The sequence below is a fragment of the Triturus cristatus genome, chromosome 4_2, assembly GCF_964204655.1.
Source record: "Triturus cristatus chromosome 4_2, aTriCri1.1, whole genome shotgun sequence".
NCBI classification, from domain to species: domain Eukaryota; kingdom Metazoa; phylum Chordata; class Amphibia; order Caudata; family Salamandridae; genus Triturus; species Triturus cristatus.
Window position 1 is genome coordinate 96,827,748 of NC_140586.1, and position 20,606 is coordinate 96,848,353.

Below are 20,606 nucleotides of genomic sequence, written 5' to 3' on the forward strand. Positions count from 1 at the left end.
TACAACGCAGTTATTACATCGCACTGCTTTTACAACGCAACTGTTACAACACAACTGCATTTACATTGCATGCCATTACAACGCATGCATTACAATGCATGTCACTACAGAGCATGCCATTGCAATGCATACCATTATAACACATGCCATTCCAACGCATTATAAGGTAAGTAATGGAGATTTACCCCTACATTATCCAACACTTACCCTACTGTTGCAGTCACTGGAGTGGGGATAGTAATTTTTACCCCTACACTATCCAATTTACCCCTACACTATCCAACACTAACCCTACTGGTGCACTAAAAGTGTCATGCGTTCTAATGGTATGCGTTGTAATGGAATGCACTGTAATGGCATGCGTTGTAAAAACATGCGATGTAATGGTAGTTGCGATGTAAAAAATGGGTTGTAAAAGCATGTGTTGTAATTGTTTGCGTTGTAAAGTCATATATTCTTTTTTTCTTTAAAAAAAAATATCTTTAGTGTGCATTTTTTAACCTTTTCTACAGAACCCAAACACCCGTAAAGGCCCACACATATCATTTGATAGGCAAATAGAGTAAAATCAGCAGTAATACAACACAGGTGTAAACAACGGACCAATATTTAAAGTGCGGTGTGCTGAATAAATATAGAAATAGGGCTAACAATAATACATATTAACCAACCTTCCAGCTTTTACGCATTCTTTAAAGTGCGACATGCAAAATATATATAATGACAGGACTAACAGTAATAAATATTTACCAGGCTTCCCATAATTAAACATACAATTCCCTTCACCACAATAATGTCACAATGAAAACTAGCTCTCGAGGACATTAAATGTACAGCCCGATGGTGATTTTTTTAAGTGCGTAGAGCAGATAAAAAAAATAAAGACAAACGTCTATGTGCTCCTTCCTATATGCTCTAACCCCCTCAATTTTGTAATCTAGATAAGGGAGCCCAGATGAGCTCCCCCATTTTTTTTTATTTAACTTCCTTCCTGGCATAAATTGCTTTCTCCAAACTGGAGATAGCTAATAAACGGGCCAGCCAGTGTTGAATTTGAGGAGGTTGTGGGTCTAACCATGCAGTGGCAAATATCAGTCTAAAGATCGTCATAGCAGCAACCAAAAAATAATGTATCTCAGGAGATGACCTCTTGCTGACAACTCCTAGTAGAATTGCCTTTGAGTACAGTGTAACTTCAATATCTAGTTTAGGTTGAAAAAAGTTGTGTGTCTCAATTGCCTTGATAGCGTTTGTAGGATTAGGTGTCACAACAGCCACGTCATCTGCATAAGCCAAGCTCTTTGTTTCATGGCCATGCGTGATTATTGCTGGGATAGCAGTGCTTTGCAATATTTTTCTTAAAAAGCGGTCGATGTACAGTGCAAACAGGAGTGGGGAGCAAGGACACCCCTGTCGCGTTCCCCGAGTGATCGTTACTACTCATGTCATATTTTCCGATATACATATTCTTGCTGTAGCTGTAGGGTTATGATATACGGCCCTCACTCCCTGCACAAACCCAGGACCAAAGTCCCTTGCATACTTAGCCTGCCATAGGAACTGCCAGGAGACCCTATCAAATGGTTTCTCAGCATCAATCAAAATCAAAGCCAGAGGGTCTCCTGACGGTTCCACTGCGTCAAAGCGAGAGATCACCCGCCGAATATGATCAGTAGTGTCCCTGCCACTAATGAAGCCATGCTGTTGTTGAATTACCTATCTGTTAATGACCAGAGCTAATTGAGCTGCTAAAACTTAAGAATACATTTTGGAATCACCATTTATTAACGTGATTGGCCGATATGAGCCGAGCTCGGCTGGTGGCTTATCCTTCTTAAAAAAACACTATTTTAGCTAGTGACCAGGTATCAGGAAGCGTGAAACCATGAAATATATCATTAAACAGTATCTGCGTCTGAGCTTCTAGCTTGGGGGCAAAGATTTTATAAAATTCGGTGGGAATTGCATCCACCCCAGCAGCTTTTCCCGGGGGGAGACTGGAGATTGCGTAAAATATCTCCTCCCATGTTAGCTCTTCTTCTAGGATTTCTCGCTCCTCTACAGATAATTTACTTAAAGGCACAGCTTCCAAAAACGTATTGATTTGCCTGGGACAGACCGGCTTATCCTCGGTATACAGGTTCTGGTAAAAGCCTCTCTAACTTTTTTATCGTCGGTGACTACCCCAAGAGCAGGAACACATATTTCCCTGATCTCACTATTAGTACACCTCTGCCTTGCTCTCACTGCAAGGTGATGCCCTACTTGATCGCTACACTCATAGGAGCTTTCTTTCCGAACTACATACTTTGCTGCTGCCCTATTTGCAAATATCGACACAAAGGATGCCCTTGCGACTGTAACCTTAATGTGTGCTTCCTTAATATCCCCTGCTTGCTGAATAGTCTTCACTAGATTTTCCTCAGCTATTGCTTAGCTTGCAGCAACAGCCTATCTTGTTTTCCTTTGTTCAGTGAGAATGTTATTGTCTCTCCCCTTGCGCAGGCCTTAAATGTATCCCACACCGTACTTACGGAGGCGCTTCCAATATTCCCTTCAAAGAAGATCGGGATCCACCTGCTGATGTGCTTACAATACTCCTCATTAGTGAGGAGTGCACATTCAAAGCTCCATGCACTTATCAGCTTCCTCGCTACTCCATGTAGCTCTAACACAAGAGGATTGTGGTCCGAAAGGAACCAGGGGTATCACTCTATTTGACAAGTCATGGTGAGCTTCTTGGACATAAAAAAGTAATCAAGGCTGCCTTGCCTACCATGTGGGGCCGAATAGTATGTGTACCCATCTGCCATCTGGTTCTTTTTATGCCACACATCGACCAATCCATAATCTTTGCATATCCCTTTAAGGGTTTGATATACCTTAGGCTTCCTCCCGGAGTACGGTGCCTGTCCGCATATATCAAAGCTTCCTGGTAGATTAAGATTAAAATTCCCACACAAAACTAGAGGTAGAGGGCGATGTGTGAACTCCTTAGAGATCAGACTTAACACAGTGGGATCATCGAGTACACTGCCATAAACTGAGCACAGCGTGAATTTACCCCCAAAAGATGAATGACAGACTACTGCTACCCACCTCCTCCTAGGATCAATCCCTATTTGTGAGAATTTTAGCAGGCTTCCTCAGGTCAGGATCGCCACACCCACGGTACGCACACCATGTAAAGTGCTGGCTACGAGTCTATAACTAAGTGAATTAAGGGTATCCCTCTGTGAGGCTTCAATGTGTGTCTCCTGAAGGCAGACTATGTCCACTCTCAGGAGTCTTAAACCTAAAGACGTTCTAGCTCGTTTCTTAGGGTCATTAAGACCACATATATTATTGGATGCAATACGGATCATTTGCCTGACATTCATTGACTCCTTTTACCCTGCATCCTACACACCATCTTTCGTAATTATGTAATCACGAGTGCACCCCTATTGACAACACTCAACCTCTAAACCTCTTTCCACCCTCACGTTAATCATATTGATTATGAACTTCTTCCCCGACCTGCTCCCCCTCAGCATCCCTCCCTTCCCCATCCCAAACCACTGAGCAACCAGGCCTAGCCTGTGTGATGCTATCTAACATACCGACCCCACTCCCGGGGCTCTCTCCCTTTCCCCCTTGAAGACAACATCAATTTCTAATTCTAGTAACTTTTCCCCCTCCCTTTCCTCTCCCTTCCTCCCCTTTCCCCCACCTTTTCACTCACATTCCTTAATTCTCAAAGAAGAAAATATTCTCTCATTATTTTTTTTTTTAACAAAACGATGAGACACATGCTTTACCTATCACCCGCTAGATCAAACCCCACCCTGTTGTTCTGTCAGATATTCTTGTGCCTGCACCTCCAAAAAAAAGGTGTGGGTACGGCTCCTCCAAACTACCTTCAATTTTGCGGGTTTTTGTTGGTACACTTCACTTCGGCACCTAATTTTTGGAGGGGGGCAAACATCTGCCTAAGCCGCCATCTTCGTTCTACCATTAGGTGGGCGAGGTCTGGCCGTGCAAAGAAGGTAACTCCCTCAAATTCTCTTCTAGAGTTAGGGCGGTCCAAGTCAAAAATACTCTGTCTCAAAAGAAAGTTTCCAAAATAAACCAACATGGCCCTTGGGTATGCGTTACTGCCTGTCTGCTGTTTTTTAGGAGTAAGAGGGAATCGATGTGCTCTCTGGATTTCCCTTTTCCAGTCCCATCCCGTAAAGTATAGGAATGCACTCTTTAAGAGTTTAACAACAAAACCTCTAGGATCCCCTCCCTCCTTTACTTCTGGGATATCCAATAGTCTCAAATTGTTCCTTCTTTGCCTGTTTTCATAGATCTCCAGCTTCCACATCATCTTTGTGAGCTTGGGTCTTGGAAGGAACTTGTTGACTTTCACTCAGCGACCTCCTGTTCAAGAGTATCAGTTCGAGCCTCTAAGTTGGATACAATATGCCATTAATATACCATGTTTGCAACATGTGAAACAGCCTTGTATTTAACATTAGATCTAACCCGATGGGAAAGGTCCCTTTTATTTAGATTTAGGTCAGGGGTGGTCTGGCACCTAACATGTTTTTATGGAACAGAAGGTACGTGGAGTACAGACCTCCCCCTCTGTCCCTGCGGTGATAACTCGGAATAGTCTTTATTGCACTTTATATTCTTTTGTGGATTTTACCGTAAGTTCGTTCAATTATATTTGTTTATTTGTATGAGCTTTATTTCGACAATTCATGTCGTAAAAGCTATAAAAAACACTGTATTGAATAAAAAAGTGAATACATGGAACAGTACATTAAAAATAAATAAATATGTGGGAGCAGTCCATCCGGTATCCGACAGCAGCCAAGATACAGTATACAAATCGTCAAATAGACAATAAAACTGTTAATACAACATAACAATAAAAACATGCTAAAAACAGGTTAAAATGGGGAGAAAAGCATTACAGTGCTATCTGACCTAATACTACTTTGCATTGACCCTTATTACAAATCCCCGCAGGCCATATTTAACATTTCCAACCCTCCTTAAGGGCAGCAACACTGCGAGGCGAAAAGCAATAAAGTGCAAGTGCAAAACCAATGTATGAGACCTGGAAGTGCCAGCCAGATCATCATACTACAGGGTGCTGCAGTGTTCCTGACTGGATCTTCCGTCTGGTGAGCCATGCGTGGCTTAGGTATTTAGCAACGCTGCATGCAAAGAGTGGTCTGGGGTCTGACCTGAGAATACGCTGGGCAACCCAGTAGTTCCATGTGTCCAGCTGCTGGCAAATCGGTTTCAGCCATTTCATCCTCGGCATAGTGTATGCTTGACAAACAAACATAACATGGGCAACACTTTCTACCGGGACCCGGCAGCAAGGACAGTCTCTCAGTGTAGGATTGTTTGAGTGCCATTTGGCTGTCGTCTTGTAGACAGGAAGTTTACCAAACCTAAAGTGGATGTATAACATCCTGTCCTGAGGAACCTGGATTATGTCTAGAAAAGGTTCTAGATGTCTAGATTGCTTGTGTAAATAAAATTCTGCAGGTAGTCTCCCCAGATTTGGTTTGCAAGATTCTTGTTGATCCACCCATTCCCAATAGAGGCATTTAATCTCTTCTTTCCTAGGTGGGTCCTGCTTATCCCATGGGCTTGGATCCCTAGCGCTGACATCAATTTTCTGGCATTAGAGATCCAACCTACCTTATTGCGGTTATCTATTCGGGTGATTTCAGATAGTGCTTCGCCATAGGGTAAAAGTTCTGGGGTCCACCTAATGCGTGCCCAAAAAAGCAAAGGGCGTAACCGTGGTATGATCACCTGCCCATGTCTAGCATTAGAGGAGGGGGATGTTCCGTGGTAGCATCACCAGATTTCTTAGGAACTTATATGCAGACCTACAGAGATTGTGGGTCTTGTCAAAATCCCACAGCTCCGTGCCATACAATGCTGTGCTTACAGCTTTTGCATCATAGACCTGAAGGGCTGGAGCTATTGGCCTGCTAAATGAGGAGCAATGTTCTTTCCCAAGTGATCCTGCTACGCGCTTATGGCCCATCAGCATCTTGGTTAGGTGGGGTTTCCAAGATATCTTGTCTGAGAGCCAGACACCAAGATAGTTGAAAGTACCGACCCTTTCCAAGGTGCTCCCACCCAACCGAGGGCTGCCTCTATAGGACTTGTGGGGGTTGAAGGCCATAAATGTAGTTTTTAATGTATTATTGACCAACCCTTTATTGTCGCAGAAGAGTTGGAATTTGTTAAGTAATAACTGCAACCCCGCTGGCGTCTTTGACATCAGCAGGGTGTCATCTGCGAAGAAAAGGGTTGGTGCCTTCTCTCTCCCCAGGATTGTTGCATCTGTGGCATCTTCTTGCAGGATGCTAACCACTCCATTCATGTAAAGAGAGAATAGAGTCGGAGCCCGGACACAACCCTGTCGGACTCCCCTGCTGACAGGAATGAGATCGGTCAGTTGCCCTTCGGCTCCCCACCTAAGCTGTGCGTAGTTCTCTTCATGCAACTGGACTACCAGATTGAGAGTAAGTGGGGGGGTATCCATCTCTTTTAATGCCTGCCACAGTTTGCTCCTTGGGACTAAATCAAAGGCAGTCTTCAAATCGATGAAGGGATATAAATCCTTGCCTGGTAACTATAGGCCAATTAGCCTTATAGATTGCGTGCAGAAAGTGGTGGCTAGGCTTGTTCTAACCAAGGTCCAGGACTGGTTTGATGATAATGCTGCTCTCTCCCCTCTACAGGCAGGTGTCAGGGCCCGCATTAGCATCATAGATCAGGTGTTCCACTTCGTCCTTATTTACTGGCGTCTAGTTATCCTCGGCAAGGGTCACATATATGCCCCCTTTGCCGATTCAAAATCCGCCTTTGATGTGGTATCTAGGAACAAATTGTGGGAGGTCCTGAGGGAGATGGGGCTGCTTTAGATCTGCTTCCCCTAATTGTCAGTCTTCATGAGGACAATTTTACAGAAATATGGTGGGGGGCAGCAGGAAATAAGACTGATCCTTTCCCTGTGTGCAAGGGAGTTCGTTAGGCATGCGTGCTAGCACTGATTCTATTCTCTCTATTTATAAATGGTGTTGCAGATTTCATTGGTGCCATTCACACTGATGCCCCTGTTTTAGCTGGAAGGCAAATTCCCATCCCCATGTTTGCAGATGAAACACTGCTAATCTCCAAAACACCTAGTGGATTGTAGCGTGCCCTCAACTGCTACAAAGAGTTTTGTCTTTTGAGAGGCCTTAAAATCAACGCCGCAAAGACAAAGCTCATGGCATTTAACCAGCATCGATCTTTCAGGGGGGAAATAATGATGGATTTGCTCCCCCCTGGAGCAGATGGACACGTTTGTCTATCTGGGCATCTAACTTCATAAGGACATGAGGTGGAAGCCTCACATTGAAGTCATGGCACTAAAGTGCCGACAGTTAGCCGGCACTCTTAGAAAGGAAGTTAAGACCTCTCTGACGAAACCCATTAGCCCGGCTCTTCAAATTTATAATAGCAAAGTGGTGAGCTCAGCCCTCTATGGGGCTGAGCTGTGGGGCCTAGAAAACCTGAACCAGCTCACACTAGCAGAGAACGCATTCTTACGGGTAATCACTAGCCTCCCACAGAGCACACCCACCCTCCCCCTAAGGAATGATCTGGGTAATAAAGCTCTAAAGGACCATGCTTGGCTACCTCCGATTCTTTACTGGCAATGACTATGGGTCACGCAGGAACTGTAAGTATACACTGCGGGCTTAAGGAATGTTATTAATACTGATCAATTTAATAAAATTAGTTGGCTCTGAGACCTGAAAGACACGCTTTATAAAATGGGTCTATTACACTTGTGGGATCTCCCCTTCACTTCGACATTCCCTTCGAAAAACATTCTCAAAGAGATTTACTGAGAAATGGTTGCACAAGAAGAATTCAGATATCACGACCCTTCCACACTCACGGGGCTGTTCCTTCAAATTAAACCATACCCGAGCCAAGAGTCATGTTGGGATAAAATCACAAAGACTCTGGATCGGAAACTTTACTTCCAATTTAGATCTGGCACTGTGCCGTTGAAGTCTTTCTCATCCAAATTGCTTCGCAACAGGGATAACAAATGCCCTGTCTGCGTCAAACAAGTAGAACCATATTCCCATGTGCTCTTTGCCTTCCCTACTTATGCGAGGCTGCAGAAAGTTTGTCTGGCCCAGTTCTGTTAGAATCTGAGCACACAATTATACAAAGAAGCCTTACGAATTCTACGCTCTGACTCTTCTCCCAGGCATGCAATCCCTGTGGCCAAGTTTTTGAGGTGGATGTGGCAAATTCGCTCTAAATTAGCTAAGGCTAGCAATTCTCCTCATTGAAACCACTTATTATCCAACACAAATATGGGGGTAAACTAGGCTAAGTGGTGCTCATTTAAGCTCAACCGGGTGTATGAGATCGATTTCAATCAATGTGTCATTTTTTAGCCTTGTTTTAATTTGTAATTCTTGAAAAGATGGCTCTACTTGCTTTTTTGCACAAATGTATTAACTTAGATTGTAACTTTGATCTTAACTTTTGTAGGCTGGAGCTATTTTTAATCTATTTGTTTTTATCTGTATGTGCTTTTATGACTTTCTTAGTCTAATAAAGCTATCTTGATGATGATGGTGATGATGAAAGCTAGGTAAAGACTGCCTTTGCCAATCACCACCACCTTGCAGTAAATAAGTAGGAGCTGGAATGCCTGGTCAATGGTTCCTGTCCTAGCCCTAAAGCCTGCCTGATATTGTGATAATATGGCATAGTCGTCTGCCCACGACTGAATCCTTTGCAGGAGGACTCTGCAAAAGACCTTCTTCAGGGCAGCGATCAGGCTTATGGGCCTGTAATTTGATGGATCATCTCTGGTGCCTCTTTTATAGATTGGCACCACTTCTGCACCTTTCCAGGATCCAGGGACTGGGGCAGCTTCAGAAATTGCATGTACCAAGAGAAGAATATAGCTAACCCAGCTCGAGGTGTCATCTAGGAATATGTCACCTGGAATTCCGTCTGCTCCTGCCGCTTTAGATGGCACTATCCTGCCTATTGGAGCCTCTATTTCTCCCAGGATAAAGAGTTCATCTTCCGAGTAATGCCCCTGAGGCTTGACCATCTCCGCTGAGGGCTTATCCTCAGAAACTGAATAAAGCTTCCGGAAGTGGTCGTACCATTCCCGACCAGTAATATGATTAGGTGGCGAGTGTGCTCTTGCTTTACTGCCCCAGGAGACTATGGCCCAGAAGTAATTAGAGTCCTTCGCTGCGCTTGCTTCCTTGAGCTGCAGCCAATGCGAATTGTCCCATGCTAGTTTTGCTGAGCACACGGCAGCCTTATAGCACTTACTGACAATTTTAATCAGGGGGAAGTTCTTTTCTTTAATAGCTGCGATTAGAAGGGATCGTTTATGTCTGCAATCTTTGGTGTACAATGAATGAACCCTATTTGCCGGCATAATACTCTTGATGCCGGACCCAGGGGCTAAAAAATAAGCACAAAGTTGGTCAAACATACGGGAATGGACCAGAGTAGCATTTACTAACCCGCTTTTGCCAGCGGCCATGGACTGTAGCTCAAGAGTACCTACTGCCAGATCGTGCTGTATGCCTAGGATCTTACTTTCTTGCAGGGCCACCTTTCGCCATTTTAGAGATCTATTTTTGTTCAAGGGACAACCTCCCTGGTGTGGATCAGAGGTGAGTTGTTATTCGGGTGAGTGGGGGTTTCCCACAAATAATTCATACATAAGCAGAGAGGATTGTGATCATTCTCTGCAGTGGTACCAACGCTTATGTCAATCAGGTTTTCCCAAAGCCTCACATCGAGAAGGGCGTAGTCGATGCGAGACTGGCAACTGACTCTATTGTATGTGTTCGCACCCTGCCTATTGGAGGGAGTTCTGCCATTTACCGCCCTCAGGCCAAACTCTACATTAAGGGCATTAAGTTGTAGCGCCGTCTGTGTCCATCTTTTAACAGGGGGTAAATTTAAAGGTGGAACAGCCCATTTGATGTCATCATCATCAGTACCTAGCAGATCTTCGTTATCGAGTGGCTCAAAGGTACTATTAAAATCACCTGCTACCATTACTCTAGAATGTGGTGAGCAACAAGGTAGGCTCTCTTCCAATAGAGTGATGGTGGGAGAAGGTCTGCCCTCTTTAGTCCCCCTCGCATAAACGTTGAATAGGTCAATGGAGTCCCCCCCCCCCCAGGGCCATTAATGCTAGCCCACAGGATATCCGGGCTAGAGTGGTGGGTGATTTGGCATCCTAAGGCTATGTTCACCCAGATGATCAAACCCCCTGCTGGGCGCCCTCTCCCAGTTGTAGTTGCTGGTAAACAGAAACTTGTAAAGCCTGATTTAAATAAGAGAACCAGGCTCCGAGTCTCCCGGAAAATGCAAATGTCATGTGTACATCAATGGAATAGTCGACCACATGACACGAGTCAACACTGATGCTCCCAAGTTGGCTGGAGTGAGCACTCCGATATTGATGTTTGCTGACGATACTCTTATTGTATCCAAAACTCCGAGTGGCATGCAAAGGGCATTGTTAGTTTTTGAAGATTCTTGAAGAAGTTATGGCCTAGAGGTGAATGTGACCAAGACTAAACTTATGGCGTTTAATCCTCACCCAAGTTATAGAGCAGGAAAGTTTTTTATGAGCGGGCAGAAACTTGAGGAAGTAAAAAACTTTGTCTATTTGGGCATGCACGTGACACATGATAACAAGTGGAATAGACACCTGGAAATGTCCACACTGAAATTCAGGCAGATAACCGGAACCCTGATTAGTGAACACAAAAAATCTTACACCAGGCCTATTAAACCATTGCTCCAAGTATATGAGGCCAAGGCTCTAAGCTCAGTGTTGTATGGGGCTGAGTTATGGGGTTTCGACGCATTGTCATCTTTAGCAGCCGTTGAAAATAAATTTTACCGTAACATAGTCGGCCTCCCGCAGAGCACGCCCTTGGTCCCATTACGGTACGATTTAGGTAGGAAGGCAATTAAGGACATAGCCAAACTTCGCCTGGTCCTTTACTGGAGGAGACTCTGGACCACTCCAGAGCTTTCACTCATATGCTATGGGCCTTATGGATGTAATACAGGCCGATGCGTTCCATAAGATTGGGTGGCTGAGGAACCTCTGGGAAACTATGATAGACCTGGGCATGGAGGGGCTATGGAGTGATCTGGTGGCTACCGGGTTCCCTTCAAAGAGATGCCTGAAAATGCTATACTGGGAACGGGTAAATCACCGGGTCTGGAGTGATTCTGCCTCACCTACAATGACTAGCCATTTTTTGGAGGCGAAGGTTTCCCCAGTTCTTGAACCTTACTGGGATTTGATCACCCAACCCAGAGATAGGAAACTTTACTTCCAATTAAGAGCAGGCTCGCTTCCACTCAGGGCTCTAACTAAGGGGTGGTCTGGAGTAAGTGTAGGGACCTGTCCCGTTTGTGGCCTCCATGAGGAAACAATCGCCTATTTTCTGTTTGTCTGCCCTGTATACGCCAACCCTAGAAGGAGATGGCTGTCTCCTTTGTGTAAAACCTTGGCCACAAGGAGTTCTGTTGTTGCTCTAAGACTTCTGTGCACAAGTACTCTTCCAGTACTTTCAATCGCCTTAGCAAAATACCTGGGATGGGCTTGGTCTTTAAGGCATAGGGCTCTCAGGGAATCCGCGGGAGCACCCCCGTAGGGTCTTATGGGTTGTTGGCAGTAAATCCCCTTCTATGAATAGAAGTATTACTCTGAATTGTATTTTTAAAATGTTTCCATCTTTAGTCTTTTGCTATGTTTAATTCTTGTCTTAAACTATTTTTAGTTGGTCGATATGTTTGATTTTCTGTCTTAAATGGAATTTTTAGATATTTAATGGATGATTTTATCTATTTTACAAGGATTAGATTATTGATAATTGTGTGTTTTGTATATGTTTGTGTCTTCTATGAATTTTTAAAAATTCGAATAAAGACTATGATGATGATGATGATGCAAATGTCATATCCTTCAATTAAATCGTTCCAGTGAGGGAGTGACAATTTGCTACTCAACCCAGCCACATTCCATGATATGAACTTTAGCTGTTGGCGGGGGGTCTGAGCCAAGGATAGCTTATTTTTATTCCCTTTATTTAACAGTTTTCCATCATCTACAGTTTACCAGAATTCAGATAGTAACTCCGCTGTCTTGAGCAAACTCCAAATTTATCTCCCAATGCAATCTCTCTTTTAGCCAATATTAAGTGCAATAGAAGTGTAGCAGTGCAATGCCTTGGGAATGTTCCAGACATAGCCTAGGAGGGCCACTTCTGGAGTTGGGAAGAGGTCCAAGTGTGTCATCCTAGCAAGGATTAAATATACTGATCTCCAAAATTCCCTGATCTTTTCACAATTCCAGGTCATGTGGACAAAGTCAGCATACTGTGCCTTGCATTTGGGATAATTATGCGACCTGGAAGGGTCAACTGAATGAAGTTTGGCGGGGGGCATATATGCTCTCCACAAAAATTTGAAACAAATCAACTTGTGTTGACTATTTCGAGAGACTTCCTTCATTTGAGTACAGCAGAAGGACCAATGGGAATCTTCTCTGGGATGCCCTAAGTCTCGTTCCCAAACTTCACGAATTCTGGTGTCCCTGGTGGGTACTAGTTGCATGCAGGCTCTATACAACTTGGTAATTAAATGCTCCCCCCCAGCATCAGTGATTATCAACGTCAAAAGTGTGAATGACTTCAGCCCCAGAAGGAACTCCGGTAGTCTGGACAGAAGTAAACAACGGTGCCTATTAAGAATAAAACGGTCCATAAATTAGGCTTCACTAAATCTAGCATCTTCTGAGCAATAAAAAATGTGCCCGTTAGGGAATAACTCACCACACATGTCTAGTAAATATTTAACCAAAGTGCGCTGTAACAGCTTCTCCTCTGTGGCAGGCAACAAGGGATTGGTAAGCAGGGGGAGCGCTGAAGAGTATACTTTGTGGCTACCAGTAATCTGTGTGAGCTTCCTCCATGCCCAACTAGTGGTGGACACTGTTTGGATGTCATTGGGATCTCTAGGAAACCCTTTGGGTAGGATAGTCTTAAGTGGAGCCGGGCTTACCAGGTCAGCTTCTACCTTTAAATATGGAACTTGTGCATCAGGATGGTACCAAGAGTGCGCATAACTACACTGCGCAGCTAAGTACTAAATCTGAAAATTCTGAACCCCAAACCCCCCTCTCCTGTATGGTAGTGTCAAAGTGGCCCAGCTGACTCTGGCTCTCTTCCCTCCCCAAACCAACCGGATAAGGTGTGTAAGGAGTGTGCAGAAAAACCTATTTGGTAAGGGAATGGGTATGTTTTGAAACAAATATAAGAATTTGGGGAGAACAACCATTTTTATAATACCCACCCTCCCCGCTAGTGAGAGGGGAAGCTTAATCCAACGCTCCACCTGTTGTTCCAGGGTGTGCATGGCCGGACCATAATTAAGCAGCACCACTTGTGCAGCCTCAATATGTATTTGAATCCCCAAATATCTGGTTGTTTTGGCACACCATTGCAACGAGAATTCACACTCCCACCTTGTTTTACTGGTTGGGAGCGGAAATATTTCCGATTTGCCCCAATTTATGCCTAGACCCGAATATTCGCCAAACCTAATAATTTCTTGTATGAGCAGCTCTAGATTGTCTTGGGGGTGACGGACATAGAGTATAACATCATCCGCATATCGGGAAACAAGAAGAGGACCAGTCGTAAACTGTAGGCCCCTATGCAGGTGCCGCTCTTGAAACTGTCGAACCAGTGGGTCCATGGCTAGAATAAACAGCAGCGGCGAAAACGGGCAACCCTGCCTTGTGCCCCGAGATAGCTTGAATTGAGAGGACAGGGTCCCATTAAGTCTCAGCCTGGCCGTGGGGAGGAGTATACTAAAGAGACAAGCTCGATACACCCTTTCGGCATCCCCAAATTTCCTCATTACTACCAGGAAAACAGACCATTCGAGGGAATCGAAGGCCTTTTCCGTATCTAATATCACTGCAGTGACTGGGAGTCCGGGATCCATTCTATTGATAGTGGTGAAGAGGGTACGGAGATTAAGGGCTGTAGACCTACGAGGTACAAAACTCGACTGTACTGGAGATATAATGCGGTCTAACAATAATGGAAGCTGCATCGCTATCATTTTAGCAAGGATTTTATAATCCAAGCTTAGGAGTGACAGTGGCCTGTATGAGCCACATGGAAGCGGGTCCTTGGGTAGGAGAACGATCACCGCTTCACGCATAGTGGGGGAAGTTCTCGCCTTTCAAGCGCCTCATGATATGCCTCTATGAGGTAAGGAGCTAAGACATCTTTATAGGCCTTGTAGAAGCATGTGAATCCATCCAGACCCTGAGCAGTCGAACCATTCATGGTGTCAATAGCACTGCTTAAATCTTCAGAGGAAAACGGCTCCACCAAGAATTGCTGCATGTGTTTTTCCAGCCTGACAAGAGCCACCTCTGCCAAATAAGCATCTCAATCAGCCCGTGCATGAGCCACACGCGTAGTGTATAGTTGTGTATATTAGTTGAAGAACTCGTTCTGGATCGCAGGGGTACCCGAAGGATGTCCCTTGTGAGGTTTGCAAACTTGCAATGTAAGAGTTTCCCACCGAGGGACACAACATACAGGCCAACGTACGGACCAGTCTGTCTCCCTCCCATATCTACGTGCTATGGCATATTTGCCAAGGAAGCGCGCCTCGCGCTCCGCCGTCTCCTTGAACTCATGTAAAAGCGACAGCCGATGATCCTGATGAGGTAGACTAGTGCTCGCCTGTTGCTCCTGACCCAGCCCCGTGAGCCGCTTCTCGACTTCGGAGAGAGTACGCCACAAATTACGCAACACCCCAGGATGCTTAGAAATGCAAACTCCACGCGCATATGCCTTAGAAGCCTCCCAGAGGGTAGCCCAGGATTGTACTGAACCGTTATTGATGTCAAAGTATTCTACTATGGCATCGTGTAGATCTGAGCGAAAAAGTTTGTCTTTCAAGCCTTGGCTAGGAAATCACCATTGCCGTTGGCAAACCCTTTTGGTCTAGGGACCTTAAGCGAGAGTGTAATGGGGGAGTGGTCGGAGAGAGTCCTAGGGAGGAGCAGGGTGTCGCTATACCAAGCAGCCAAATTTGGGGTCACCAACCAGAGGTCAAGTCTCGTCCAGGTATCGTGCTGGGCAGAATAGTGTGTGTATGCCAATTCCCGGGGTCTACAGCTACACTAAACATCGATAAGACCAAACGTGGCCAAAGCGCAACACACACAGGCTTCGTGTTTGGAGTTACAGAGGTGCTGTCTCGCGTGGGATCTATCAAAAGATTAAAATCACCCCCCATAGCAACGTAGTTCACGTCAAGTTGCAGGATTTGGGTATGCAAGCAATGAAAGAAATCAGGGTCATCCACATCCAGAGTGGTGAGGCCCTCGACCATAGATCTCAAAGTCCCAATTTCTGCCCGAGCATAATGATAAGTTGATGCGTGTTATGAGGATCAGAATTTGGTGCTAGAGTGGTCACTTGATTGATCTTGATGGACTGCTAGTCGATGTCTTCATTGGGATCATCAGGTACAGTAGTGGAGTAAACCAGTTTGCACATGGGATAATTGGGTCAGGCTGAGGCTCAATATCACTAGTAGTATCATGGGAATTAGTTAGGGGAGAATAAACCCTCGCAATGTGGGATGGTGCCTCCAAATTGTGGGTGGGGGACCCCTTTGATAATTATTTCTTGAACATAGCTGGAATAGCAGGTAAGTGACTGGGGCTAGTATTTCTAGGGGAGGATTGGCCAGGGAGGCACATGTAGAGCTTGCTGCTTCAGTTGCTAGCACAACTTCACACTTGCTGATCAAGCAATCAATGTGATCAAATACACAGTTGCTACCTGGGTGCTTCAATGATTTTTAAAGCTTTTTCCCTTTCCCTGGTTGTTCACTGCCAGAGCCCACCATTGTTTTGCTCTTCCCCATCACTCAATACTCAAACCTCACTGGACGTGGGCCGCACAGGATGGTCACTAGCTACAACCTATCACCTTTCCAGAAATGTATAACAAAATATCAAACAGGAAATTGGTGGTGTGGACACATAGCTCAACGAGTAATCTACAAAGTTGCACAATCAGTGGGCTGTTGCTAGGTGTTGGGGGATTAAAACATAACAAGGAGATTTGCTCTACAGGCAGCACAAGCAGAGCAGGCAGTATATCAATAGCATCACCCCCTCGACCGTCAACTTTTGAACAGAAAAAGAATGCTGCCACAATGGGAAGGCTAACTTGTCGGGAGTGGGAGCGTGCCCCTGAAAATAGAAGTACGAGGAAGTCCCAACGAACAATACGAGACAATGAGCACCAAACGTTTGTAAGGAAGTTCGTAACAATAATGTAAAACGTGGATCAACAAACAGCCCCAATTCATTTGTAGACAGCAAAAAACAGTTCTAGACCTTGTCCAGGGCCATGAATAGAAAGTGAAATCATAAAATGTCAAATATCAGCTGCCGTACAAAAGGGGGTGGTGAAGGACGGAGCATCAGAACCAATCAAACACTCACACCCAGTCAACAGATCTGGGTTTGATCCATCACCGTTCTTTAGCCCACTCTGCCACCCCAGTTCAGACATGGCCATATGCAAATCAGTCTGACCCTGTGCCTCATGGGAACAGTCCAGCCCGAACTGCCAAGCCATGCCTTTCCTGGACCGGAAACAAGCTTCCTAGGACCGGTTTCTGGCATTTCAGCCGTCTTCAGCCAGGCTTGCTTGTATCCAGTGGCAAAGTGAGCAAGGGACTCACGTCTGAGCATACCCTGCCAACTTATGGCGAACAAAGCAGTACAAAAGGGGGTGGTGAAGGACGGCCATGTCTGAACTGGGGTGGCAGAGTGGGCTAAAGAACGGTGATGGATCAAACCCAGATCTGTTGACTGGGTGTGAGTGTTTGATTGGTTCTGATGCTCCGTCCATCACCACCCCCTTTTGTACCGCTTTGTTTGCCATAAGTTGGCAGGGTATGCTCAGACGTGAGTCCCTTGCTCACTTTGCCACTGGACTCAAGCAAGCCTGGCTGAAGACGGCTGAAATGCCAGAAACCGGTCCTAGGAAGCTTGTTTCCGGTCCAGGGAAGGCATGGCTTGGCAGTTCGGGCTGGACTGTTCCCATGAGGCACAGGGTCAGACTGATTTGCATATGGCCATGTCTGAACTGGGGTGGCAGAGTGGGCTAAAGAACGGTGATGGATCAAACCCAGATCTGTTGACTGGGTGTGAGTGTTTGATTGGTTCTGATGCTCCGTCCATCACCACCCCCTTTTGTACCGCTTTGTTTGCCATAAGTTGGCAGGGTATGCTCAGACGTGAGTCCCTTGCTCACTTTGCCACTGGACTCAAGCAAGCCTGGCTGAAGACGGCTGAAATGCCAGAAACCGGTCCTAGGAAGCTTGTTTCCGGTCCAGGGAAGGCATGGCTTGGCAGTTCGGGCTGGACTGTTCCCATGAGGCACAGGGTCAGACTGATTTGCATATGGCCATGTCTGAACTGGGGTGGCAGAGTGGGCTAAAGAACGGTGATGGATCAAACCCAGATCTGTTGACTGGGTGTGAGTGTTTGATTGGTTCTGATGCTCCGTCCATCACCACCCCCTTTTGTACCGCTTTGTTTGCCATAAGTTGGCAGGGTATGCTCAGACGTGAGTCCCTTGCTCACTTTGCCACTGGACTCAAGCAAGCCTGGCTGAAGACGGCTGAAATGCCAGAAACCGGTCCTAGGAAGCTTGTTTCCGGTCCAGGGAAGGCATGGCTTGGCAGTTCGGGCTGGACTGTTCCCATGAGGCACAGGGTCAGACTGATTTGCATATGGCCATGTCTGAACTGGGGTGGCAGAGTGGGCTAAAGAACGGTGATGGATCAAACCCAGATCTGTTGACTGGGTGTGAGTGTTTGATTGGTTCTGATGCTCCGTCCATCACCACCCCCTTTTGTACCGCCAAATATCAGCTGCCGGCCAACTGTGGGTTACGAGCAGCCAGGCGAAAGAGGAGTAGCCCTGCCTTGCCTCTTCCTGGCAATGACGGGCAAGGATGAGCCCACACTTGGCCCGGGCTTTGCCCGGGTGCATCTCGCACAGCAGGAGCTCTTGTTTTGGCTTTAAGCACCACCGGGCTCAAGGAAATCCAGAGTGGTGCAGGGGAGCCTGGGAAGTGAGTTTAGAGGCAGGCTGGCCCAGGCGTATCACCCCGGTAAGTACGAGCACGTCCCACGCAGCGGGAGCTCTCGTTTTGGCTTTAAGCACCTCCGGGCACAAGGAAATCTGGTGCGGTGCGGGGGAGCCTGGGAATTGAAGTTTAGAGGCAGGCTGGCCCAGGCATCTCACCCCGGTAAGTACGAGCGGGTCCCCTGCAGCAGAGAGCTCTTGTTTTGGTTTTGAGCGCCTCCAGGTGCAAGGAAATCCGGTACGGTGCGGGGGAGCCTGGGAAGTGAAGTTTAGAGGCAGGCATATCTTAAACCTTTATTAACTAAGTTTGCTTGTCAACAATTTAGGGTGGCATTAACTTATCTTCAATTGTTAAATAGTCCTAAAATCTGTTTTAATGTATGTTGCTTTTTAAAGATGACCGTCCGAAGTAAGAAATCAATGGAGAGTAGACAAAAATACATTTTAGCTGTATTCTTGGATCATGAATTGTAGCGATTTCTCTGCACTATTCATTGTACTATAATGTGATTTGTAATGCTGTGGCAAAGAATGTTTGTATGTATAATTTATTGTATTTTTTTGTGTGTGCTTTTATGATCTTTTTCTAAATTGAATAAAGAAGAATTGATTGATTGAATGGTCAATATTTTAAAGTATTCATTCTGCAATATATATTTTTTTTCTCTGGCCTGGTTCACGGGAAGTACATAAATCTACTCACCTAGGTTTGCTTCTGTGTTTGGGGTAGTTTTACAACATTTATCAACTTCATAAAATATTCCACATGTATCGCTGGAATGGTGCAACAGCTGCACTGCCCCAGACACTGATTGTGAACTCCTTTGTGGACTCCTAGTTACACCAATGTTGGACCAGTAATGCAAGAATAAATATATACAAGGTGGCCCTCAGGATTTTAGCAGACTTTAGTTTTTGGCGAAAACCGCGGTTTTCGCCAAAAACTAACGTCTGCTAGAATCCTGACTTAGCTATACTTCCCATTGGGGGTGGATTATGCTGATACGACCACAGGGTCGTATCAGCAAGGTTATCACCGTTTTCCATGGAACATCGCTGGAAAACTAGCAATGTTCCATAGAAAACACCGCTATCGCTGGAAAATTATCACCATTGCGCTATGTGTTGTTAATACAGTGCTAGCATGGCGATAATTTCCAGGGATAGCCGGCGCTAATAAATGTCACGCTAAGAGCGGCCAGCAATAATTATCGCTGCCGCTTGATAATATGCCCCAATGTCTTTTACCCATGTGTTTTGCTTTGGGGTGGAGTGTTTGGGGTGGAGTGGATGTATGTGGTGTGGAGTGAAATCATGTGGGTTGCATTGGAATTGTTAGTTGTAGAATTGTGTTGTGTGGAGTGGACTTTTGTAGTGGAATAATGTGGCATGGTGTGCAGTGGAAATATGTAGATAGTAATTGTGTGGTACTGAGTATATTGGAATTATGTGGAGATGGATTGTGTGTTATGAAGTGTAATTAAGTGGAATAGTATTTTGTGCTGTGGAGTGGTCTGTATTGGGGTTTAATTACGTGGTATGCTGTTGTATTTTGTCTGGAATTATCTCTAACGGGAATCTTTGCTCGAATAATTTCTAACATCATAAGGTGGGCGTATAATCTATTACACGCAGCACCAGGCACTTTAAGGTATCTCTTAAAATTGGAGACTTTCAGAGAGGAAGCATCTCGGTATACTTTTAATAGGAATCTGTTAAAGGCTGTTGAGGTTTCTCAATGCACTGTAGCACTTTTACAGGAATGGTCCCCAGCACATTTGAAGCTCTTTTTAAAACGTCTTACTCCTAGAATCAGTTACGAAAATGACAAAGAATATTGCATTCAGCTAAAGCAGTATAAAGCGTTCGCTGAAGGCATCGATTTTAAAACCCATGTGCCCTATTTACAATTTCAATTAGAACATGGGGTAAGACGTTGTATTCTTCTTTTACGTATGGGAATACTCCCACTAGCAACATACCTAGCCAGTTGCGACGGTATAAATAACAATAAAGGCATATGTGAATTGTGTAAAGGAGGACAACAAGATTTATTTCATGTTTTACTAATTTGTCCAAACCCGAGAATGGTAGAGGCTCGACGACGATTTATAAAACCTATCCAATTAAAGCATAAAGCGACTCTAGCTCATGACTTAATTATGTTGTGTAACTCTCCAGCCAATGAATTAGTTTGTCATAACTAGTTTAAATTCTTTTCAAGCTTTTGAAATTGTTTTAAAGTAGAGCACATAATCGTAACATTTTTATTCAATAGAATGTTGCACAAGTGGATTTTAAAACATTTTTATTGTTCTATTTTTAT

At 45.0% G+C, this 20,606-nt stretch overlaps 1 protein-coding gene across 3 annotated transcripts in view; it reads right to left on the reverse strand.

Moving 5' to 3' along the window:
• Positions 1-20,606, reverse strand: part of LOC146833087 (venom factor-like) — a 777,614-nt gene that overhangs the window by 224,155 nt on the left and 532,853 nt on the right. The window lies entirely within an intron of this gene.